At 34.9% G+C, this 26,507-nt stretch overlaps 1 protein-coding gene across 2 annotated transcripts in view; it reads left to right on the top strand.

Annotated features, from left to right (window-relative positions):
• The first annotated feature begins 24,719 nt into the window (after positions 1-24,719).
• LOC149551209 (uncharacterized) overlaps positions 24,720-26,507 on the top strand; it is a 185,799-nt gene continuing 184,011 nt past the window's right edge. For both annotated transcript variants that reach the window (XM_089786784.1, XM_089786782.1), the window contains exon 1: positions 24,720-24,838. The gene's annotated coding sequence lies outside the window, so the exon portion shown is untranslated. The remainder of the gene's footprint in view (positions 24,839-26,507) is intronic.

Raw genomic sequence — 26,507 nt, 5'->3', positions numbered from 1 at the left:
AGATTCAATGATAGGTGAAGACATGTGGCAACTAAGATATTTGAGTACTATAAAACCCTAATACGGTTTACCTTTGGGGAGTAGCCCTAAAGTGAAGCACATGTTATAAGCATTTTTAGGGTTGCGAAGAGATGTAATGCGAAAAAGGTGTATTGTTGGTACTGCGAGTAGCTACTGGAGTCTTTTGTTGTTGATGTTGAACTTGCATTGCAAGTGTATTGTAACCTTATGTTGAAGATAATACATTGCGCAGGTTCTGAAGGGGTGGGGTTGTTTTACCGAAAGGTTTTTCCCCACCAGCAAATCCTTGTGTTATGTGTTCCTTTCTCTGTCTATTTTCTGTATGCATGTTTGGCTGCAATATTGTTGTTTACATGATATTGAATCTGTAAGCGTAGAAGATTTTAATAGGATTTGCATCATACTTTCCTTTTGAGATTAGTGTAGGAAGTTGTTTCCGCACCTGAGTTTCCTTACAACAACCACCCTAGGAGAATTGGTAATCTACAAATTAATGAAGAGGACCTCAACAGTGTCGTAACCAAAATACTGGTAATCTACAATTACCATCTCAAGTCCAACAACCTGCACTAATGCCACCACCTACAAGTCCTAGACCTCATAAGTAGACCCAATCACCTGCACAACCTTAGTCAAATCCAAATAACCAGTAGTCACAACAACCCATGTACTCTGCTGATGCTCAACAATATCCTGCTTATTCTCTGAATATTCCAACTATACATTTGAGATCTGGTACAACCCTACCAACACCTAAACTGCCTCTTATAATTAAAATACTAGGTACTCCTATAGAGGTTGACCCAACTAATGTCACTAGCTCAGCTCAAGCCAACCCAGCAGTTGACCCTTCTTTTCTAGAGAAGCTCATACAAAGTAAACCTGGACAAATAGAGGAACAACCTTTTGATATTATTGATTAGTTAAAGAAAATGCATGTGCAAATACCCCCATTCCAAGCTATTAAAAGATGTTCCTATCTATGGAAAAGCCATCAGAGAAGCCTGCCTAAAAAAGCCTAGGAGGAAGAAAAAGGACCCAACTACAGTCCATGTTGTAGGAAAATTGGCTGACATTATGTTAGCAAAACTAATCATTTCTAAATACTCTGATCTAGGAAATCTAGTTGTGAATGTGATTATAAATGGTTAGTTTGTTAAAAATGCTTTACTTGACCTTGGTGCTGCTATAAATATCATGAAAAAGGATACTATGAAGAAAGATTGAGGGCTACTCCAACAATTTTGCAACTTGCAAATGGTTCTACTGTCACTCCTGATGGAATGATAGAAGACATAGTTATAACCCTAGACTCTCTAGAGTACCCTACAGATTTCATGATTCTCTCTCCCAAACTCAATTTATCTTGTTACGCTGTCATTTTAGGATGACCATGGTTAGCTATAGCTGATGCAAATATAAGTTGTAGGTTAGGGAATATGACCATATGTAATGGTCAAGTAACAAAGAAATTTGATTTATATCCTCCAACACAACCACAACTAGATTTAAGCACATCTGTCTGGCTAGATTTAGGGGATGGAGAAGAAGAGTTAAACTCTATAGCATATCTTATGATGTTACATAGACAATCTTTTCTAAATTTGTAGGAAGAGGATTCAGTAATTCAGAGTATTCTTACTAACACTTGTGGTAGAAAAAGATGTATCTGATAGTTCTGTGTTAGAATTAACCACATACGAGGAATGTAATAAGAATTGTATTCTACTCAAGGAGCCAAACATTATTCATCAACTCTTACCATGTGAATTAGATAGAAGTCCAATATCTGAAGCTTCTATAATTGAGTCTACAACCACTATTGAGCTATCAAATGGTCATAATCTCCATGTCAATCCCAAATTATCTTCCATATAGATGAAATAATTAACAAAGCTACTTCAAAAACATGAAAATGCTTTTGCATGGGATTATGGGGATATGAAAGGGTTGAGTCCTACACTATGTACTCAACCCCAGAGAAGTATTAATCCAACCCTTAGAGAAATAGTTAAAACTAAATTGCAAAAATTGCTTGATGTTGGTTTTATTTATCCTATATCTAATAGTAGATGGGTCTCATCCTTGGTCATAGTACCAAAAATGGGAGGGAAATGACAGATTTGTGTAGATTACAAAGAATTGAATAAGGCAACCAAAAAGGATCACTTTCCTTTACCATTCATTGATCAAGTTTTGGACACTCTAGCTAGAAAGAAGTATTTCTCTTTTCTAGATGGGTACAGTGGTTATAATCAAATTACTATTGCTCCTGAAGATCAAGACAAAACCACATTTACATGTCCATGGGGTAATTTTGCATATTTTATTTTTCCATTTGGCCTATGTAATGCCCCTACAACATTCCAACAAGTTGTAATCAACATCTTTGCCGATATATCACATGATTGTATGGAAATATATATGGATGACTTCACAACATTTGGAGTCACCTTTGAAGAAGTCATGATGAATCTTGAAAAGGTTCTCATCATATGTAAAGAACATAATCTAACACTTAATAGTGAAAAGTGTTTCATGCTCATGCAGGAAGGAGTGGTACTTGGTCATTTCATATCAGTTGTAGGAATACAAGTGGATCCAGCTAAGATAGTAGCAATTTTAATGTTGCCCATACCTTCAAAACCAAAAGATGTAAGATCTTTTTTAGGTCATGTTGGATATTATAGGCATTTCATAAAAGACTTCAGCAAAATAGCTAGTCCTTTGTACACATTGTTGACTAAGAAAGTTGAATTTATTTGGACGCTTGAATGTAATGAAGTCTTCCTGTAGCTTACAAAACTCCTCACCACGACACTAGTTTTACAAGGACCAGATTGGTCAATTCCATTCCATATTCATACTGATCCATCAGACTATGTCGTAGGAGCCATATTAGGACAAAAGCCTGCTTATCTTGAGAATGTTATCTACTACATTAGTAAAAACCTACATGGACCTGAGCTGAATTACATAGTAACTGAAAAAGAACTTTTAGCTGTAGTCTATGCATTGAACAAATTCAGACATTATGCGACTGGATATCCTATTTTTGTTCATACTGATCACTCAGCTATAAGGTATTTAATGAACAAACCAACTATCATTGGTAGATTGGCAAAATGGCTCTTGTTGTTACAAGAATTTGATATTACTATTATTGATAAGATAGGAAAAATCCAACATAGTTGTAGATTATTTGTCTAGATTGACCATTGTTGATGAAGATCCAACTCTAATTGAGGAAACCTTTCCATATGAGCATTTGTTCCATATGGAAACTCATACACCATGGTATGCAAACATTGTAAATTATCTTGCTGCAAATAGAATGCCCCCACACTTTCTCATAAACAAAAGAGAAAGCTAGCAGAGAAGAGTTTTCAATATTCTTGGATAGATAACAATCTCTTCTATGTAGGACTAGATCAAGTCATGAGGAGATGTGTTAGGGAAGATGAGATATATGATATACTGCATGCTTGTCATGATGAACCATGCGGAGGCTATTTTGTAGGGAAAAGAACAACACTGAAGATACTTACCACGAAATATTATTGGCCAATGTTACATAAGGATGCAATGACATATACAACTAATTATGACAAATGCCAGAGGATGGTCTGACCAACCAAAACTAATGAGATGTGACTCACTCCATAGATTGTAGTCACACCTTTTAATAAGTGAGGCATGGACTTCATAGTTCCAATTGATCCACCATCAAGTGGAAAAACCTACATCTTAGTATGTACGGATTATGTTACTAAATGGGTAGAAGTTAGAGCAATGAAAAATGCCAGAGATGAAAAAGTGGCTCAGTTCTTGTATGAAGAAATATTCACCTGTTATGGGGTGCCCAGAGAACTTGTCATAGATCAAGGAGCTCAATTTACATCAAACTTGATCACTAAGGTTATGAAGGAATACAACATAAGGCACCATAAATCTAGTTCTTATCACCCTCAAGCAAATGGACAAGCAGAGGTTACTAATAGAGAACTAGAAGCCGTTCTGACTAAAATAGTGCACATACACAAGAAGGATTGGACAAGCAGATTAACTGAAGCTGTTTGAGCATATTGGACCACATGGAAGACAACAACTAGATTCACTCCATTTGAGCTTGTCTATGGTAAAGCATCAATGTTTCCCATTGAATTTGAACACAAAACATTGTACACTACTTTAGAGTTGAACATTAGTCTTCATGTAGCACAACAAGAGAGACTCCCCCACTTGAATTCACTGGATGAAATACGAAAGAGAGCTTTAGAGAGAATAGAAAATATTCAACAACAATGAAAGCAGTGGCATGATGCACATATCAGGAATAGAAAATTCTAAGTAGGAGATTGGACCCTCCTCTATGATTCTCACTTCAAAGAGAATCTAGAGGAATTTCAGACTCGATGGTTAGGGCCTTATGAAATTCAACATGTATTTGACAATGGTGTAGTGCAACTAACAACCATTGACCCTATTCAGTTTAAGTTACTTGTAAATGGCCATAGGCTACATCTCTATCCTAAGCCATAAACTAAAGCACAATTCCTACAACAATTCCAACCAACCAATGCACCAACTCTTTTGAGCACAGTTCCTACAATAGAAGATGAAAGTCTTCTTCCTGCAACCATGCAATGATCAAAATTTTAGGAACCTTAATAATAAAACCTCATTTAAATATGAGGCTCCATTCTTCCATTCACTCTTCTCTTTCTTCATATCAACCCATCTCATTTCTCTCTCTACCATCCACCCACACTCCATGTCACCCACACACTATTTTTCTTGCTTCTAATAAACAAAACCATCAACACTTTCTGCGGTCATCAACTTGCATGCGGACGTAAACACTCAAATTTATAGATATAACAATTTCTTTTACTCTTTGTTCATTTTTTATAATATAGGTTTCGATATTTATATCTAATACTGCATTATATATATCATATAAGACTTAAGCTAGTTTCTCCTTCCCATGCCAAAATTTTTTAAGTGAGGACACTTGTTAAATTTTAGTGGGGGGACGGGAAAATGTAGTAATTTTCAAATGTCATCTCCATGTTATCCTAGTCATGTCTACATTAAAGGATGTACTTGGGCGGTAGTCTGATAGTTTTCATTTCATTAATTTTTAAAATCCTTCTATATTCGTCATACCTTTTATTGAAATTTTTGGGAAAAGATCTCCTATACTTGGCATGATTGAAAAGACTAAGAGTTATTATGGGAACACCTTCAGTTAGTCTCAATGTCCTTCATCATTAATGTATCATTATTCTACATGCCAGAAACAAAGGGGTCTTGATTATGAGAAATGTTAATGGCATACAACATTTTTTTTGGTCATTTTTCATAAAGATGAGTTTTGAAGTTTAGAGAAAGAGGGAATTTGCAAAGGTAAGAGGGGAAATTTTTTATCATAGTAGCAAGAGTGGAAGCCAGACATTTTGAAGATGGGAGGATAGCTAAAAAGGTATGAGCCAGTCGTTCATAATGTTTTACTTGTAGACATTGAAGCAATTTGGCGATTTCATGCTTGTGGATGGCTTGGTTACTTCTTACAACTAACATAATTCAATGAAGAAGTGGCAATGGAGTTCATGACAATATTTAATGAAGGAGAATCCTTAGTTTGGGGATTAAGAGTGGTTGCTACCGAGGAAAGGATAGCAGAGGTCACAGGATTATCAACAATTGGAGAACATTATCCAAATGAACATGATGCCAGGTCTTCAAGGGCACAGTTCACTCAGCAAGGTGACCCTCAACTAGAAATTATAAAACAAGGATGTAAGAGACATTCTCTTCCACCTCCATATCTAGAGCTAGCAACCCACATTATCGGATATTTAACCTATGAAGGTAGGTTTTCAAACTTGCATGCTCATTATTTTAAATTGCTTAGTTGCATAAGGCATAACATGCAAGTTAATGTTCCCAACTTTATTTATAATATGTTTTGTATAAGTGCTAAGGAAACTCAAAAAGAAAAGGCAAATTCTATTTCTCGTCATGCCCTCATTAAGCTTCTAGTTGAAAGATCTCTTAGAGATTCCTCCCCTATTTCATGGGCAGAATTTGTTGAAGCCAAGACCTTATAGCTGTAAGCCAACCTTGTTCCTCAAAACCTAGAAAATAAGGAAGAAACCATAGAGCCAATTCAAAATCCATCTAAGATGGAAAAAGAACCCTCTCCTGATAAGTCTTCTAAGCCCAATTTAGAGGATGATATGCCAAGCTTTTCTAGGGGCAAAGACAAGTGCAAGATTAGCCCTAACCTTGAAAAGGAAGTACAAAATCCCTCTATTAAGGTAACAAAAAGAAAGTGGTTTGTTCCTGCAACAACTAATCATGCTACATCTACTCCAGTCATGCCTAAACCAAAACATGCCCACAAAGTGGTTGAAGCTCAAGGAGTCCTTGTATGTAGAAGCCCTTGTATGCGAGTTCGTGTATCTCCAACTTCTATTGAAAAAATAAATGCCCAAATTCTAAAGTCTCATACAGAGTCAGTAGTTGAAAATGTCCTAGATGATTCTCTTGTGCAATTAGAGCCCGAAAATGTAGAAATGCATGAAATTGGGCCTGTCAAGGAGACACCACAAGAGAATCAGGAAATATGCAAATATAATCCTAATGTTGTTCCAGAAAAATCACCTAGCAATGATCAACCTACAATGCCATCAGTTCCTGAATATTCCAATGTCTCTCTTATACCTTATAAATCTTCCTAGTACACCCAGCATTTCCAACAAGTTGCCAGAGAGCAAAAGATGAAATCTGAAACTCAAGAATTTTCGTCATCAATAATTCAGTCAATATTGTTTGGTCTATACAATCATTTTATTTTTTAGAAAGCCTTGTGGAAGCAAGAAAGAGACCAAATGCAAAAGGCAATATTTAACATAGACGAGGAAATTGAATCATTAAAAGAGAAACTAGAAAAGCAGAAGCAACAAATGAATAAAGCTTTGAAGCCAGATGATCAGGCTATGGCCTATAGACCACCCCCAAGGGTGTATGCTATGTATTTAAAAGAACAGTTTTTTATTATTCTAGTTGATAATGATAATGAGAAATATTGATTGTGAATTTAAGAATGCTTGAGATTTTTATAATGTGTATCAAACTTTGCCCTCATGGCAAAAGAACTTGTTGTGTGAACTCTATTTGCATAATTTCATAATTCCACAAGAAATGAAGTGGAATCCCTTGCTTTACATAGGGGATGTTCACTTGAGAGCCCTGATGTCATGGAAGCACAATGAGACAAATTATGATAGACAATTGGATACCTATAGAGACCTTGAAAAGTCTAAACCATTACCACTCTAGGATGAATCCCATAAGCCTTATGACTTCTTGAGAGATTGGTTCAAATTAACTTGTGGAAGGCCAAAACCAGAAATCAGAGAGAAAGTGTTCGAAGAAAGGGAAAAAGTTTACAAAGAGTATCAGACACTTCCTAATTTCACATAGCAAAGAGCAACTGTAGGGCTTAGAAATAGATGGAGCCAATTGCCAGAATCTTTCAAGAAGGCTAAACCACACAACCCTATTAATTTCGAGGCAGTAGTGAATAGAGTGTCTAAATATATGCAATTAGGAAGGTAAGTCAGGAAAGAGTTATGGATGCCACTAACTTTCCAACCTCCTACCCTTCTTTGGCCCCTGTATGAGAGCAATGCTACTAGGTTAGATCCATTAGTTGAAGAACACTTGGGTGAGCTTTGGAGATGATCCAGAGGATATTTCTACACTTTAGAAGTGGGAAATAGGGAAATACAATAGTAGGAGATTTTAGAGCAATGGCAAAGAAGTACAATGCTTGAGGACAAGCATTTGCATAGTGGGGGGCAGATGATGAGGCATATTAATGTCTCAAATTTGATATAATTTTTATATAGTCTGAACTTACTCTTTGAGCTGTGTGAAAAAACATTTCCAATATATTTGTTTTAAATGTCTTGTGAGCTTATGCTGAATGCAACTAGAACCTATTAAACCTATGGATAGTGGATATAACATACCTTGCTTAATATTATATATAAAGTGCAGTATTTCATATAAATGTTTTAAGCTATATTTTAATATTTGAATGAGAGTAGAAAAATTGTTGTCCATATGATTCAAATGTTTCTAATCTTTAGGAAATGGAGAAGTGGTGCAAAGAGTGGAGACCATTGTATTAAAAAGGAGTAATGAAGACCAGTCATAGCATGAGAAGTGCAAGTTAGTTCCAGGTGATAAGCCATGCCTATGAGAGGAGTTATTCCAGGAGACCTGACTTGTTACATTATTTGCAGACCGTTATTTTGTTGCTAAATCAATGTTCTAAAGTCATGATTGACATTCCACCTTTTTCTTCTGACAATGTTTGCTCCCAGTTTCTCTTATGTTATGTTTGTAATAAGTTCCAATCCTCTATATATATGAGAGAAAAGGAAAAAGTAGTTAGTTGAAAAAAAGGATTTTAAAATTATTTTTTTCTATTCTCTATGAATTATTCAATCATGTAGCAAAAGAAGAATTTTAATGAAAGAGTGATTTTGGACTACCTGTTGTGTTCTTAGTTAGTTGGAGCCAACCAAGGGGGTCCACTTGGGAGGTGGAATAGATTTAGGTAGAGTAGATTTATTTATTGCAATTTCCTTTCTATTCTCTATGAATTATTCAGTCATGTAGCAAAAGAAGAATTTTAATGAAAGAGTGATTTTGGACTACTTGTTGTGTTCTTAGTTAGTTGAAGCCAACCAAGGGGGCCCACTTGGGAGGTGGAATAGATTTAGGTAGAGTAGATTTGTTTATTGCAATTTCTTGTTTAAGATAGATTTACTTTATTAGTACTATAGCATAATTACTGTCAAAGTTCCTGCAACACTTCTAGAAAATGATCATAGTGGATGTTTGAATTGTTAATTAGTTTAGAATTCTCTTTTCCGTAGTTTCCATAATTCTCTGTAGATAGTCTAAGTGTGTTTATTTTTCTATGTCAATAGTATAGATTCCTTTCATGTGTTTTATCTTGCTACAACATAGGTGTTAAGACTCTTACATGAACTTAGTGCACATATTGTGCTGACCCATTTCAAGTCTTACGTCCCTGGGTTGACAATTCAAATGTATTTTCATAATGGAATAGATAGTCATTAAAAATGGATATAGTATCCTTGTGAGAGTAATAGTGGTGCGATTATCTTGACCTAGTGTGGAAACCTACCAACTTGCAAGAAGGTATCCCAAAGGCAAAGGAAAGTACAAATGTAAAATTCCTTTAATCTGTTTCTCTTGTGAAGAAGTTTGACACATTACTGCAAAGTGTCCAAATAGAGAAGACAAAGATGAAAAGAAGAACAACAAGTACAAAGGCAAGAAGGATTTCAAGATTTTCAAGGACTACAAGGACAAAGGTAAGAAATCTTGTTTTATGGCTAAAGATTTAGATAATAGTGAAGATGATGAAGTGGTTTACATTGCTACAAAAGATGAATCTGATGATGGAGGATATAAAATGACACTTATCTCTCATGTTAGCAAAAATGATACATGGATTATTGATAATGGTTTCTTACATCATATGATTAGTGATAGAACAAAGTTTGAACATATGGAACATATGGATGGTGGAAGTGTGAGATTTGGAAACAATGAATCATGTTGCATAAAGGGAAAAGGTTGTATCTCACTAACCAATGAACTTAGATGTGATAATGCTTATTAGGTTGAAGGACTAAAACATAATCTAATGAGTGTGGAACAATTTAATAACATTAGATTCAAGGTAGAATTCATGAATGGGAAGGCCAGATTGCTAGATAGGAAAGAAAATCTGGTTGGGTCTGGTATATAAGAAAAGGTAACCTATTCTACCTAGATCTCAGTGAAAGTTCATGCTTTATTACCAAAGTAAAAGAAAGTTGGTTATGACATAACAAGATATGTCATATGAACTTTGATAATATTATCAAGATAAGCAAAAAAAAAAGAGTGAGAGGTATTCCTAGTCTGAGGAAACCTGATATGGGCCTATGCAAAAATTGTCAAATTGGTAAGATGGGAAAAACAAGTTTCAAAAAGCAAGGACTATCATTCTAAAAAAGTCTTAGAGCTAGTTCATTTAGACTTATGTGGACCTATTGGAATATAGAGCTATAGTGGAGATAAGTATTTTATTCTTTTTGTTGATGATTGTTCTAGAATGATGATTGTTATTTATCTGAAAAATAAGTATGAAGCATTTCAAAAGTTTAAGTGGTATCTGACAAGAGTAGAGAAAGAAACTAGAAGTTGAAGTGTTTAAGATTAGACAGAGGTGGTGAATCTATTTCCAATGAGTTCAATGAATTCTGCATTGAAACATAAATTAAGAGACAAGTATCAGCCCCTAGTACACCACATCATAATGATATAGCTGGAAGAAGGAACAAATCCATCATGGATTGTGCAAGAACTTTGATTATAGAAAAGAGTGTTGCAATCAAATGTTGGAAGGAAGCAATGAATACTATAGTGCATACCTTGAACATAGTACATTTGAAGAAAGACTCAAATCAAACTCCTTATGAACTAAGGTATGACTACAAACCTAAGGTAAGTTACTTGAAAGTATTTGGTAGCAAATGTTATATTCTGAAAGAGTATAGGAAAGGTAAATTTGATGTCAAAGGTGATGAAGGCATATTCCTGGGATACTCCTATAGAAGTAAAGCATATAAATGTTTGAACTTGCCAACTCATTAGATCATAGAAAGTGCACATGTAAGAATCGATGAGTTTGTAGAAAAAAGTGAATAAGAGAGAAACAAAGAATCTGAGGATTACATAAAGTTTGTCTACTATGAACCTGATACATTGCCAAATCTAATTGGAAATTAGCAAACTTCACCTCCTAAGTCCCCAAAATCTCCAAAGGCTACCGAGTTGCAACCAGTGCAACCCGGGTCATAGTTTGAAGGACCCGAGTCGCAATTAGAAGCTATTGAGTTGTTGCCAGAGCAAACTAAGTCTAATGGACCCGAGTCACAGACAATGGGGCCCAAGCTAGATATAGAAGATCGTGGTGAGCCTAGTGGAAAATTTTCCAAATATAAAGTACATGTGTTAGCAAGATATGTCAGAGGACACCATGCACCTGATCAGATCATTGAAGACAAGTCAAGTGGAACAATGACAAGAAACAAATTGAAAGGCCCATGTTCGCTTACTCAATTTGAACCTAGATCAGTAAAAGATGCTTTGGATAATGAAAGTTGAATTGAAGCTATGAATGAAGAGATAGAACATATAGAGAGGAATAAGACTTGGACTATTGTTCCTAAACCCAAGGATAAAAAATGTAATTAGTACAAAGTGAGTTTTCAGAAATAAGTTGAATGAAGATGGAGAAGTTTCCAGGAAACAAGGAAAGATTAGTATGCAAAGGCTATTATCAAAAAGAAGGTATTGATTATGGTGAAACTTTTGCTCCTTTTGAAAGATTAGAAGGTGTTAGAACTTTACTTGCTTATGCTACACATAGAGGATTTAAAGTTTATCAAATGGATGTGAAATCTGCATTCTTGAATGTAGAAGTTTACATAGAACAACCTAAAGGTTTTGTGGATCCTAGCAAAAAGGATGTGGTCTATAAATTGTACAAAGCATTGTATGGTCCAAAGAGATCTTCCAGAGCTTGGTATGAAAGGCTTCATAACTACTTAATAAAGATTGGGTTTCAAAGAACAAATGATAACAATAGCTTGTATATCAAAGAAGGACTAGACAAGAAGATTCTATTGGCTAAAATATTTGCAGATGACACATGAATTACTGGAAATGATGACTTATGCAAAGATTTTTCAAAAAAGATGAGTAAAAAATTTGAGATGTCTACATCAGAAGCAGAGTATATGGTAGCAACAATTAATTTCTCCAATATTGTTTGATTCAAACAACTATTGGCAGGTATGAAGATAGAAATCAAGGATCCAATGGTTATCTTCTATGATAACACCAGTGCAATTAATATAGAAAAGAATCTTTCAATGCATATGAAAACCAAGAATATTGCAATAAAATATCATTTTTTGAGAGAATTGGTACAAGATAAAAAGGTAAGATTGGAATATGTTAATACTAAAGAACAAAATGTAGACATATACACTAAGCCATTATCACATAAATTTTCTAAAGAAGAAGAGTATATATTTCATAGAAATTTTGTTTGAAGATGTCAAAGAAGAAGATGAACTTGGTCTGATATCAAATAAGAAGAGTTGCTATCAAAAGAAGATGTTGAAGGTAGAGTTTGCTGATAGAGGGAGAAACTGAAGGCAGGGGGAGTTCACACTGATAAAGAAAGTTCTCATGGATGAGAATCCGAACAAAACTAAGGATATGCTCCTTACTTTATTGTTGTTCTACTATTTCATTGTATTATGACATGTTGTGTTACCATCAATACCAAAGAGGGAGATTGTTGAAAATAATTGGTTAATTGTGTATTGTCTTTGATGTTACACAAAATGTCATAACTTTACTAGTCAGTGAATGTTGAGCTCATTCGGACATTGAAGATAGTTCCTTGTGTTTGCCGAGCATTTTAGAGTTTTCCAAGTTCAGAAGACAATGTCTACAAAGTTCACTCGAGCGACAAATAGAAGTTCGTAGAAGTTGAGTGTTAACCAAGCTCACTAGGTTAATGAAGGAAAAATTGGATGGAACTAATGTTAACCAAGATCACTTGATTACCAAAGGAACTTTGTGAAAATGCAGTGTTAACCAAGTTCACTTAGTAAACACAAGAAAATCATTTATGAGTTAGTGTCTATCGACTAGGGTTGGCTAATAAAGGATTTTCTTGCTTTGGAATATTGAATTCAATAGTTTTGTTTGTTGGTTCTAGTCGACTGAGGAGATGAATATTAAGTATTTTAAGTTGTATTGAAGCCGACTTGACAATGTGTATGATGTAAATATAAGGTCAAGTTGAGGATTGAATGTGAGAAAGTGAATAGAAGATTTGATGATGCTTAGAGGAAGTGAGTTAGAAGTATAAGCAACATATCCTTATCCTTGTGGAGCTGCAAAGATACATTCGATCAGAAAGGATCAAGTATACAAGCCAGAGTTGAGATCTATAATCAACAATTTAGTTGCATCATAAATTAGGTCATCTCATTATTACTCTCTAACCATTATAGTAGTGATCTAAATCTCTTAACAGAGTTGGCTTAAAAACTATTTGTAAATCCTTTAGCAAGATGACATTTCTAGATTGAAGTGCCTAAAGACCTCTAACAAGGCCACTCCTAATAGGGTGATTAAATCGTCTAACAGGATCACACCTAAAAATGTGTTTTGTAACCTTTAATAGGGTTGGCTCCTCATAAGGCTCACTTCAAAAGAGTGAAAATCAATAACTAGTTGCAATTGGTGGTTTTTCTCAAATTGGGTTTCCACGTTAAATCTTGGTGCTACTTTTGTTCATGCTATTTCTTTTATGTGTATGCAACTAAGTTAAGTAAAGTTAATCACAGTTAATATCTTAAGTTTTGCATTTTTTGAGTTACAATTACTATTTTAGTGTTTGTCAAGTTACAACATTTACTAGTATAACTGGGTGCTTGTGTGTTTACCAAGCATCAATAATTTTAGTGAAGTTTATGTTATGTATTAACATCTAAGGGATCTGAGATTTATTTTAGTGGTAACTAATTAACCCCTCCCATCTTAGTTACTCCTCTTGTATTTCCAACACTATGATGTTTTCAATGTTATCTTTTCTTCATTATAGATCTCTTAATTATATTTCTATTTGTAAGAATTTGCCTTAGGGAAAAATTCACCCAAGAACTAAGAACTCAAACACAAGCACAATTGTAGACTAGAAAGGATTATGATCTAGGAGTGCTTGTATATAAGGGCCTCTGAGATGCATCTAGAATGCCTAAGAATTAGCTACATGATAAGTCATACAACTAGGCACATGTCCACTAGATATGGGTTATCCTCCATTAAGCATGGAAGTAAGTGCGATGATGAGAGGATAAGCCTACAAGGGTGTAACAGGCAAATCAATGTTGTAGACAACATGTGTTAAAATAGAGTTGCAAACTTCTGTGTTGTCAACATGACAACTCAAAAAGGTGCACAAACTCCTAAGTGTCTCACAAAATAAAATAATAAAATAATGCATTAACCTAAGTAAACTTAAGTAAGTGTAAACAGTAAATATGTATTTACACCAATGCACCCCCTTAAGTGCAACTTAGGGAAATGCCCTTAAGCTTATGAGAACTAGAACAAAATGCAAGATGGGTCCTAGCTACAAGGCCATGTTAAGTACCCATGTACATAATGAAATGCAATCTCTCATAAAGCAGAGAAAGAGGGAAAACCTCATGGGAAAAACCCTCCCTCAAAAAGAGAGACGAATAGGGATGCATGGATGGATGGAGTAATCAAGACCCCCCCATTATGACATACATCTAGTATATACAATAGTGAAGAATGAGAAGAAAAAGATCTCATAAGAGGAAAATGTCCCCCGCATAAGAAAGAAGAGGAAGAGAGACAAGGTAGTCACCCCCACCCCCCCAAATGAAGAATGTCAACCAGTGATTGCTGCTCCAAGGAAGAAGCAAGTCCAAGAATGCTAATTAATGTTCCTCCCCTTTGGAAGAAACAAAGGCAAATGTACAATCCTAAAGATGTATGGTGGCCTTGAAACCTGCTCAAGTATCCTTGTGTTGATGTTGATGGTCACCCCTTCCAACGATACTGAAAAGAATGAATGCAGATCTGGCAAGGATGTCTGTTGAACCTATCCCAATGAACACTCTGTCTCCTCAACTAATAAAGAGACCTATTCCAATTGTTGTTCATAAGGATCCACAATCACACCAACCAGTGAAGATTGATCATGTAGAGAATGAACATGAGGGTCAGAGTGAGCCCTCGCAACAACTATAGAAGGATCATCTTCATCAAAGATAAGATGTAGATCATCAAGGTTGTCTCCCAAATCTATGGTGTGTGACTCCACAAACAAACTTGCAATGTCTGCCATGTAGTCATCCCTTGTAGCTAGAGCTAGAAGACAAGATGTACCATGTTGTGTTGGATCTTTCACTATGGCAATGTATGCATGTGGATTATACTGATGTTGTGACTTTTCGCTACAACTGTTGATAGAACCCCATGTGTTTGAATCTGTTGAAGCATTATCACTGGTGTCACTATTAGTTTCCACAGTATATGAAGTGTAGAGAGGATTAGAGGATAAGTTGGGTGAACTTTCCTCAAAGTGAATATCCTTCTCCACAAAAATCTCATGATTCTCTGGATCCATAAGTTTATATGCCTTCACAACATCTTCATATTCAATGAAAGTATAAGGCCTAGGTGATAGTGCCTTGCATCCTCTAGAAGCTAGGTTTTCCCATGCTAGACAATTGAAGACTCTGAAGTGACTCACAACTATTTTTCTACCGCACCATGCCTCAAAAGGAGTCTTCTGGTCTAGGGCATTATGAGGAGACCTATTAAGTATGTGAGTGACACTGCTAATGGCTTCAACTTCAAGTGTTGGATCAAGAGACTTGGCATTTATCATGCAACTTGCCATGGTCTTAAGAGTTATAATCCTCAGTGCTACAACATTTATCTTGTGTGGCTGGTGGATTCTGAAGATCAATTCCCTCATGTTTACAAAAGTCTTTAAGTCTTTTGTTCACATATATGTTCTCATTGTCCATCCGTAGAACCTTGATGGCTTTCCTTGATTTGTGTTCAACATGAGTCTTAAAGGCTTGAAGCTTATGAACCACTTCATTTTTGTGATGGAGGAAATAGACCCATGTGAAGTGTGAAAAGTCATCAACAAAAGTAAGGATGTAGCGGCCTTAGCTGACTGAAGTCACTACAAAAGGACTTGCTAATACCATGTGAACCAACTAGAGAACAACTGGTGCTCTAGAAGACTTCCCTTTATCATACTTCTCCTCAAGATGCATATCCACTGAACATGATGAACACTTACCCTTAGAAAAGTTGATGTTAGGTAGACCTTGGACCATGTGTTTTGAGCAAAGTTGCTGAAGATGGTGGAAGGAAAGATGACCAAACCACTCATGCCATAATGTAGTTTGTGAAGTAGAGTGAGTTAACAAGGCTTGAGAAAGAGACTTAGGCACAAAGTCGGAGAAGGACTAAAGCCTCTTATCATGATTGACTTTCCCTACTGCAACTAATGAATCATCTTTTAGATTTCGCACCATCACTAAATCTGGAAGGAACTCAACTTTGTGTCCATCTCCAAGGTGAGTGATTTGGTAAACTCAAAGGAGATTGGAGCTAAGGTTTGGAACGCACAAAACATCTTTAAATTCCCCATTTTCAATTTCCACATGTCCTTTCCCTTCAACTTCTATTTTAGTATCATCTCCCATGAAGATGTGTAGTACCTATGACTGCTTCAATGAATAAAATTATCCCTTTGAAGAACCCATATGGTAGGAGGCACCTAAGTCAAGTATTCATTTTGAATAAGAACTTGAATTTTCCATAAGTTCTTGCCCTTTTCCCTTTGAAGAGGTTGGATTTGAATCCTTGGAAGTACCTGACACTTGAATTTTGTTCTTCTTGAGTAGGTTTTCCAACTCATCGATTCTTTTAGTCTTGCAATGATGCTCATCATGATTTGGCTTTTTGCAATATGCACAAAAAAGTTTATCCTTCTTTTCATTACTTCCCTTCTTGTTGGAAGAAGAATTGCCTTATTGTGAGGAGGATTATTGTGTCTCAGATTGTGATTTTTGCTTCCAATACTTCTTCTTATTGTTGCTAGAAATTTTTTCTCCTTGACTTGATTGGTGCTCATTACTAGCCATGAATGCTTTGGTCTTTGATGATGTGAGAAGTTCCAAATCTATCAAGTGAGATTGTTCAACAATCAACATCTCTGCAAATGCATCAAATGTAGGCTTCTGGTAAGTAGTTCCCATGGTCAACCTACGAGTATTAAAACTCAAAACAAAGGAGGCATACTCTGAAGGTAGCCTCTTTAGGATGTGATGAATCAACTTGTCATCTTTCATGGGATTTTCACAATCTTTAAGTAGTGCCCTATACTCATTGGCTTTGTTGATATAATCTTGAATTGTGTCAAAGTTCTTTGGATTCAAGAGAAGTAGATCGTCCTCAATCTAAAATCCCTTTTCCTCATCCACCGTACCATACAATGATTCAAGTTTGTCCCAAGCAGGGTTGGATTCCGTGAAACTGGCAAAGTGGAAGAAGAGATCTCTATGTACACAACTCCTGATAATTCCTAAAGCTTGTTGGTCTTGTTTTTTCCAATCAATGAGTTCTTTAGCATCAGTAGGTTTGGTAATCGTACCATCAACATAAAGACTGTAACTTTTTTCCATTAATCTACTCCATTCAATATCTTTCTATGTAGAATTATTACATGAAGTTAGAAGTGGACATTTAGGTGAACCCATGATGCAAAAATGAAAAGAGCACAAAAGAGAGAAATAAAACACAGTACACACCCCCCTTTCACTTAATCAAAAGACCCCCCCCAAAAAAGATGTTTTTGACACTTTATATGTAGTGCGTGTACAATAGGCCACTTGTAAAAATGAACAAAGTGGACTTTTGATTTTGCTTTTTACAATTACCTTTTGAGGCCCAAATCTGTCACTAAGCACTATAGCTTAGATGTACAACAATTTTGAAAAGTAATCAAAGCTTTACAATGAAAAAAAAGCCCTAGGTATGAAAGTGAGCATTTTTTCCACACAACCCTAGAATCTGACTGCATATCTAGAAAGTAGACAAAAAAAAACACTTTCAAAAAAAATGGAACCTATTTTTGTGTCCATATGAGCCCGTACGAAGTGTTTGAAGTTGCAAAATGTAGGATTGAATAGGTATAGTCACCAAAAAATACAATTTTTGAAAAATCCTTGCACCAAAACTAAAAAAGAATAGCACCACTAAAAAGTTCAAGAAATTTTACCCAAAAAGAAAAAGAAAAATCACGTGAATTGGAGTCCAAATGACCAAGTTATGGGCTCTCAAAGTCAAGCTACCAAATAAAAAATGCATCTGAAGAGGGGTTTGGGAGGAAAATTGTGTGCTTAAATTTGACGGTCAAACTATTGTCATAGTAGTTATAAAAGGCCTGGAAATGATGATCAGATGGCTATCAAATTTAATCTCATGAAATATTGATATCAGTGAAAAAAGACTCCTTTGCTGATGTGGCAGTATAGACTACTGATGTCACTGTATGACTGCTTATGTAACTCGTACAAAATAGTACAAAAAATCCACGTATCTATTGACTGTATGCAAATGTATCTGGTACAACTGCCAAGTTGGATGCTGACATGGGCTGGTGTTGTAGACACGTATGCTGACTAGGCGCTTAGCTGGTGTACAAGTGGGTTGCCACATGTAAGGCGAAAGGAAGATGGGTGTGGTCTGATGTGTCACCAGTTGTTGTCAGACCATGTTCACGTGGCAGGGTGTTCACCATGGCACTAACTTAGGGTGTACTAATGTGGCAAACAAAATATCGCCGCATGTTCGAATATATTATGCATCACAAGGTTGAACAGAGAGGCGATGTGTGGCATGCCTGGTTGAAAGACAAAGTGTCACCGGGGACTAGTCTATAGAGTGCAAACACAAAAACATTTTTGTTAGTTCGAAGAGGCTCTATCATCACTGGAATGTTGGAACATGGGCGCCAGGGTGGGGTTTTGTGCCCCTGCTTATGCAAAAAACACGCCGAAGAATTATGGTTTAATCCCACATTGCATGGGAAACCACCTTCGGTGGTGGTTAAAAACCAAAGGCCATAGAGGTAGTAACAAAGGCCACCGGGCTTGTGACTTGCTCGGCCAGGATAATGTGGCCAAAATTCACAAAATATTGCAGAGCCGCCATACTATTGTAGATTCACCCGAGAATGATGAAGCTGTTGGTAATAGAGGAATATTCCCTCTGAATTGTAGGGCTGGGGTGTGACTGCCCTGTTTTGCAAACAAAAATTTTCTCTGCTAGCTCGACTGGGCAATTTTTTTTGAAAATATCCAGAAATTGAAAAATAATTGCAGAGATTAAATAAATTACAGATCTAAAAAATAATTAATGAGATCTACAAATGATCATACCCGAGTTGCAAATTGAGGCCTCCGAGTGCCGATTTGCAAATTTTTTTTTGCCTCACAATCGACTTTGGGCTAGGGTGTCCAAATTTATAGTCAATTTGCGCTGAATCAACATTCTGGATGCAATGGCGAGGTCTGTTCTAGCTCTAGACATTCCCAATTTTTGCAGTACTTCAGATTTGGGTCGAGGTGCTGAAGTAACAATGGTCTTGAACGACTATGTGAAGATAAATTCTCCAAGCTCTGATACTATGTAAGGATTTGTCTTAGGGCAAAATTCACCAAGAACTAAGAACTCAAATACACACACAATTGTAGACTAGAAAGGAGTATGATCAGAATAACAATGTATCCAATTCAATATATGAGATACTTTCAATTAGTGGATCATTTTGTGCCCAGTACCATCCCCCCCTAGGGTTTTGCCTTAGCTAGGGTTTCCCTAGTTAATAAATAGTGGTGTTTTGAGTTGCATTGTGTTACTATTATGTTTAATTTTTAGTTTGATCACATGTGCATGCTTAAATATTGTTAAAGATGTCCATAGTTGGGTAAAAGTTTGTGGAATACTGATTCACCCCTCAGTATTTCCTATTTCTAATAGGAGTACCTTATGCATAGCAATGACCTGGAAAGTAAGGAAAATAAATGAGTAATTGAAATTGTATGTTGTCATAGAGGAGAATTGAAAGGGTCGTGATAATTTCTTCAAAATAATTAGAGCTTGTATAAGGACACCTACAACGATGCAACCTATTTGTAAAATGAAAAGGAGGAAGTGTTTCTAGCGAACAATTGTTGAGTGGTAGGGAACACTATTTGAAGGTTGGGCAAGTGTTAGAGGTTTAGAAAATGGCTTTTTAAAGAATGCATAAAAAAATCTATAAAAAAAAAAAAAAAGATATCTTATTTGAAAAAATAAAATATTATAGGGATTTTCTTTTGATTGGGTGGATTGGGAAGCAACCTCCAACTCAATAAATCATAAACCTACGAGATGTCCAAATAGAAGTTTAACAAAAGATTGGAGAAACATTAGTTCCCTCGTAGGAGTAGAAGATGGTTTCTTTTATGGAAAACCTGGAGTAGAAGCTAAAAATTTAATGGACATGGACAATAATCTCAAATATCTTGATAAGATAGAAATTCTCACATAAAAAGGGGAGATAGAGGTGGAAAATATAGAAATAGTTGAATAGATTGGGTTAGCAATGTGTTTTAGAGCTTGAAGATAAAGTTAATTGCTCTATAAGTAACTAAGAAAGGAGAAAGTTTGAAGATATTTCCCTCGCCATAGATTCTTGGGCAAAGAGAAAAATAAAAGACCAAACATTCGTAGATCTTTGTATGGAAAAAAAAAAAAATAATAGTGTTGGTGTAAATACGTATTTACTATTTACACTTACTTAAGTTTACTTAGGTTAATGCATTATTTTATTATATTGCATTATTTTATTATTTTATTTTGTGAGACACTTAGTAGTTGGCGCACCTTTTTGAGTTGTCATGTTGACAACATAGAAGTATGCAACTCTATTTTAGCACATGTTGTCTACAACACTGATTTGTGTGTTACACCCTTGTAGGCTTATCCTCTCATCATCACACTTACTTACATGCTTAATGGAGGATAACCCATATATGGTGGACATGTGCATGGTTATCATGTAGCTAATTCTTAGACATTCTCGATGTATCTTAGAGGCCTTCATATATAGGCACTCCTAGTGTACTTTAATGTGTGAAAGATATTGATCCTATTAGGAGTCTATTACATCCATATAGTGTATATGTCCTTGTTAGAAGCCTCAACCCTATTAGGAGTTGGTATTACAATTACAAATGTAGCAAGTTGAGTCCACTACTCAAACATGCATACATAATAATGCAATCTTTATACCAAAGGTTTAGATACAAAAATATTTCTTACTGAGCTAATAGCTTCAATATCCAATTTGTCTTTGCTAGCTCTCTTTACAACACTTTGCATGTACTGTCTTTTCTCTACTATAACATAAAGTTCACATTGTACAATAATCATAATACAATGACATAATCATGACACAACTTCACATACAAAACTCTTTCCTTTATACCCAATTATACCATCCAACCACCCTTCAACGTTCTTGTATGCTTCCCAAAACATAAAATCACTTCATGCTAAGTTAGGGTTAACATCTAGGATGTTGTCCCATAATAGTTAAGTAATTATTTTGGTCAACCAAAATAATTCCTTAACACTATTAATCATTCTCTCAACTTTGTCCTGTTCTGTATGTGTAAACTTGTAATTGATAAATCGATGATATCTCTGGTCATACAATTCATAATGACATGCACTGTCAAATATAGAATCCTCATACCCTATACTACCTTCTCTTAGGTGCGCACGTGCCAAAATGCTATCAGTGAAGTGCGCTAACAAAAAAGGTGCCTGCTGGTAGTTAATCTTCATAACACTTAGACAACTTTCTAAGTCTTCTTACCAAATACATGTCTTCATATCTTGCTGAATTAATATAGGTTATATGTTGCCATAAATGGAAACACTAAAGTATATCCATATTATCCTCTAGCCAAACGACCAACAACTCCTAGAATTTGACTAATTGCATTTTCAAAAGAAATCCTTGCCCCCACGATTGGATTTAAAATTCATCACTTATCTCCTATTTGGTTGTTTAAAATTCAACCTCAATACACCTACACATAGATCTCTTATTGTGGTCACTCCTCTTTTCCCTCTTCTTACGTACTACCCTTCTCCTTTCTTCCTTCTATCAAATCCTCCACCACTGACCCCCCTAGATCAAACAAGACTTATCTTTAATAGGATTGAGTTTGTCCCTGCGACAAATTTTAGAATTGTTGAAAACTTTGACTTGTATTATTGACTCTATGACTTTTTCTTTTGTATCTCATAGTCTAATTTTATCGCTGTATTACATGGCTAAGTTTATATGTTCAAGAATGAAATCCTAATACCTCTATGAATTAATTTTATTGTAAAATCTTATTAAATAAACTCCTTAGCTTCTTCTATTAGTTATATAATTATTTATTTATTTATCTTATTCATTACTAAATAAACAAATAATAAATAAATAAATATATTTTATTTATTTATTTTCTACTCTTTTATTTAATTAAGTTACGATCCTTATCTCTCTAGTCTTAATTCTCAATTTGTAGACATGTAATAAATGTTATTCTCCTCTTAGTTCACCTTTTTGATTCACATCTTACAACATGCCTAAGCTCAATGAATTCACAAACATATTACCAAAACTCAACATCTCTATGTAATCCTTATGTCATCTTAGTCATTCTTACCTATTCTATTGTCGTGGGGTCTGATGGAGGGGGGCTTACTAAATTTTTTCATTAAATGTAGCTCCACTTAAAAGTCTAAGCTCATAAGAAAGTTGGAATACAAACAAAATCATTAAGATCTTACTATTTGAATTTTGATAGTATTTTTTTTAATAAATAGCAACATTAGAATATTTATTAGTTGTAAATAAAAGGAATACATATTGAGTGATTTGCACTTTATGATTTTGAAATAAGAAAAAAAAAACTACAAAATATAAGAAAATGAAAGAAATTTATCTATTACATTTTTACTTTGATTTAGTTGTTAATCAAAGAAATATATATTCATGACATATTTTTATAAAATGACTATAAAATATAAGTTAATGGAAGAAACTATACATTATAAGTTTATGATAAATAGAGTACACATATATATAAAACAAATTTTAAAATAAATAAACTTGGTTAAGTACCATTTAATCTCATCTCATTAAAATCAACACCTAATCCTAGTCATTCTTAACTATTACATTAGGGTGGGGTCTCTTGGAGTGGGGCTTCCTATTTATTTTACTCAATGTAGCTAAACTTAAAAGTTTAAGCTCATAAGGAAGAAACCATGTATTAGAATCTTACTTTGATAAATATAGTAAAAATATATAAAAAAATTTCAAAATTTTAAAATAAATAAACTTGGTTACCTGCCATTTAGTCTCATCTCATTAAAATCAATGCACAATCCTAATCATTCTTACCTATTTTGCGAGGGTCAGGTGCCATAGAGGGGACTTCCTTCTTTTTAATATATAAATAACAACATTAGCATATTTATTAGTTGTAAATAAAAGGAATACATATTCTTTAGAGAATTACATTTCATATTTTTAAAATAAGAAAACATACCACAAAATATAAGAAAATGGAAGAAACCATCATAAGATTTATATCTTATGATTTTGTGGTATTTTTTCTTATTTTAAAAATATAAAATATAAATTTCTCAAGAATATATATATTCCTTTTATTTACTTGTAAATCAAAGAAATACACATTCATGACATATTTTTGTAGTTATATATTTGAAATAAGAGAAAAATGACCACAGAATATAAATTCATGAATATGCATTAAAAGTTTACTTTGATAAATAGAATGCAACTCTAAAATGTAAGAACTTATATTTTGTGAAAAAGATTTAAAATAATCTTCTAACAATAATACTAATTAATATTTTTTCTTGCAATAATATTGATCATTAACCCCTTGAACAAGAGAAGAAGAAGAAAGAAAGAAATAATTAAAAATGTCAATCATCAACTATACTCTATCTCTTTTTCTATGTCATTCACTTTGTGAACGTGATGAATACAATGTTAGCAAATATCATTTCATACAAGATCTTAAGGATAGAAGAATAATAGATTAAATTTTTTGATAAATGTTATAATAATATAACTTTGCTTATTTTATGTTTTAGAGTTTATGAATAAGAAAGTTATTAATTTTTAATGCATTAATTTGTAAATCTATTTAATTATTGAATTGTCTTTACAAATAAATTTTATAGAATCTAGCAAACACAATATTAAAACATTTTTCCTACTTAGTTTTTGAATGGAAACATGATAGTTTGGTGGAAAACATGTTAATTTGGTGGATATTTTCTCCCATTCACATTAATATTCTAGTTAAGATAAAAAGTACAACAAGGTTATGAATGAAGATAGTAAAGAGGACCAAACAATCATTTAGCAATGTTTAATAAAAAAATGTGAACCAATGCATGAATGAATGAAAGATTTTAGGGACATCCATTTGGTCAAAGTAGTCCATGGTTTTGACAAGCTAGCACACATCCCTAAAAAAGAGAAACATAATCTAAGCAAGTTGTAACCTCTCGACTAACTCCTCTTTGTCCATGGATTTTGATAATTAGGTTTGTCGTGTTGTCTAATTGTTGTTTTTCCTTATATATGTATAGTTCAAATTAGAGTCTTCTAAAATCTCTATAAACTCAAGTCTGGTGTCATTGTATGCGAACATCTCATGACCAAATAGTGATTCGTCTCAATAACCCTCATGTCACATTAGGTGCATCTTGTTTTCTTATTCCATGGACCCATTTCACATCTGAGGTGATGAGAGCTAATTGACCAGTTTTAATTTAAGCTGTGAACATTTAAGAAAAAAAAAAAAAAAAAACACATTTGACTTTTTGGAGTGGCTTTTTCTGAGGAGGTTGACTTTTGGAGCGGCTTTTTCTCAGGACGCTGATATTCCGCACAGGCTTTTGAATTGCTGCAATTTAACGTTCCCAGGCAAGGACGACAAAATCTCAAATTCTTTCTTCAGATTTAGTTTACCTCGTCATTGTATGTGAATTTATCATTAACTCGCATTGATAGGCTAATTTTTCGTTTTCTCAGTATTTGCATCGTTCTTTTCGCTTCATCTAGGACGGATTTGCCAATTAAAAGTAATTTCAGTAAGAGCACACGATAATTGAAAGTGTTGTATCTGGTCAAGGTTTTATCGTGTCTTTTAATAAACCAAAAAACTATCAGCCTTGGTCATTTTGAAAACTCGGAATGCCTTCTGAGCTTCACTTTGCACTTTCCTTCGCTTTATATTGGCGTGGCATAATCAATCAATTTGTTCATGTTTGGGGGCTTTTATGATGCATGTAAACTTTTTGGTTGCTTCAGAAATACAATTGAGGGTACATTGTGAGTGTGAAGTCTAGTTTTGAGATAATCCCGGGGAAATTCGGTGCATTGTCAGTTGTTGGGAAATGGGTTTCACTCTGTTTTCCAATTTCGTGCGTTTTCTATTCTTTTAAAGATAATTTTACAGGGATCCGTTAAGGGGCAGCCGCCAGTGAAACGATCAAAGAGAACCAAAATACATAAATGATGTTCAAAATGCTGCACAACAGCCCATGAAAGGATGTTGCCTGGGAGGATCATCACGGGCTTACTCATTTGCCTTATCGCCTAATACTTCAGAACTAATTGAGTGGGATCCTCCTTTTTTATATGAAACTCGTGTCTAAACTTCTTGATCCGAGTGCAGCCCTACTACGGCGCAAAGATTTGGCTGAGTTGAACGCAGAAGAGCAGGAGGAATTACAATAGCAACCGTTGAATGTCGTCCAATCAAGAGATGTATTCGAAGCCGCCGAAGAAAGCTCTGCCAAAGGCAATGGAGTTTGGCAAGCTCAACCCGAAGAGAGAAACACAGAAGTAGCTGATCGAAGAGAAGAAGCCTTCAGAGAGATCGCATCAGCAAGCCTAGGAGAATGAAGGGTTCAAAGGTGGTAGCAGACACGGGAGAAGGGATTCCAAATAGAGACCTTGAGTGGACTTCAATGAATCCCTAATACCAATTTTAAACCGATAAATGAGAAGTATTTGCTTCCTTCCACACGAAGCCCAAGGGCAAGGTTTCCACCTTGCTAGTGATCATCCGTCCGCCAAATGGCCCAAACAAAAACACTTACAACACCGAAAAAACCAACTTTACATAATCTTTTCTAGATTCAGTCTTCCATTTGAAGCGAAATTCAGCTGGTACCTTAGAGATATCCATTTTAACTTGGGATGCGGGTGAAGTTAGTATGTGAAAAAGCATTGTTTTTTGGAGACAGAACTGAGAGTATTGCTAATGGATTTTAAAAAAGAATCTATTAAAAAATGTTATGTAAGATAGGGTAATCTTAGCCACATAGGAAGCATAACTAACCATTTCGAAAGAGGGTTGAAAACCGGGTTTGACAACTTCAACAATAAGTCTGCCTTCCACCAAAACCACGGGTCCTAAGCTAGGAGTTACCCTGATCGAGCACAGAAGAAATAGCGAAAAACTCCAGTGCTAGTGGTTTTTTTGGGCAGTTTTTGAAATAAAGGGTAACCAATTTTGATAGACCCAAGAGTGGCTCTGGCAAACTAGGTCTGTGATGGTGAAAGCCATATAACAAAAGATTCATCA

This window comes from Cupressus sempervirens, chromosome 6 (assembly GCF_028749045.1).
Source record: "Cupressus sempervirens isolate cs-2001-9-10 chromosome 6, ASM2874904v1, whole genome shotgun sequence".
In the NCBI taxonomy this organism is placed as follows: Eukaryota; Viridiplantae; Streptophyta; class Pinopsida; order Cupressales; family Cupressaceae; genus Cupressus; species Cupressus sempervirens.
This window is presented reverse-complemented; position numbering and strand designations above follow the sequence as displayed.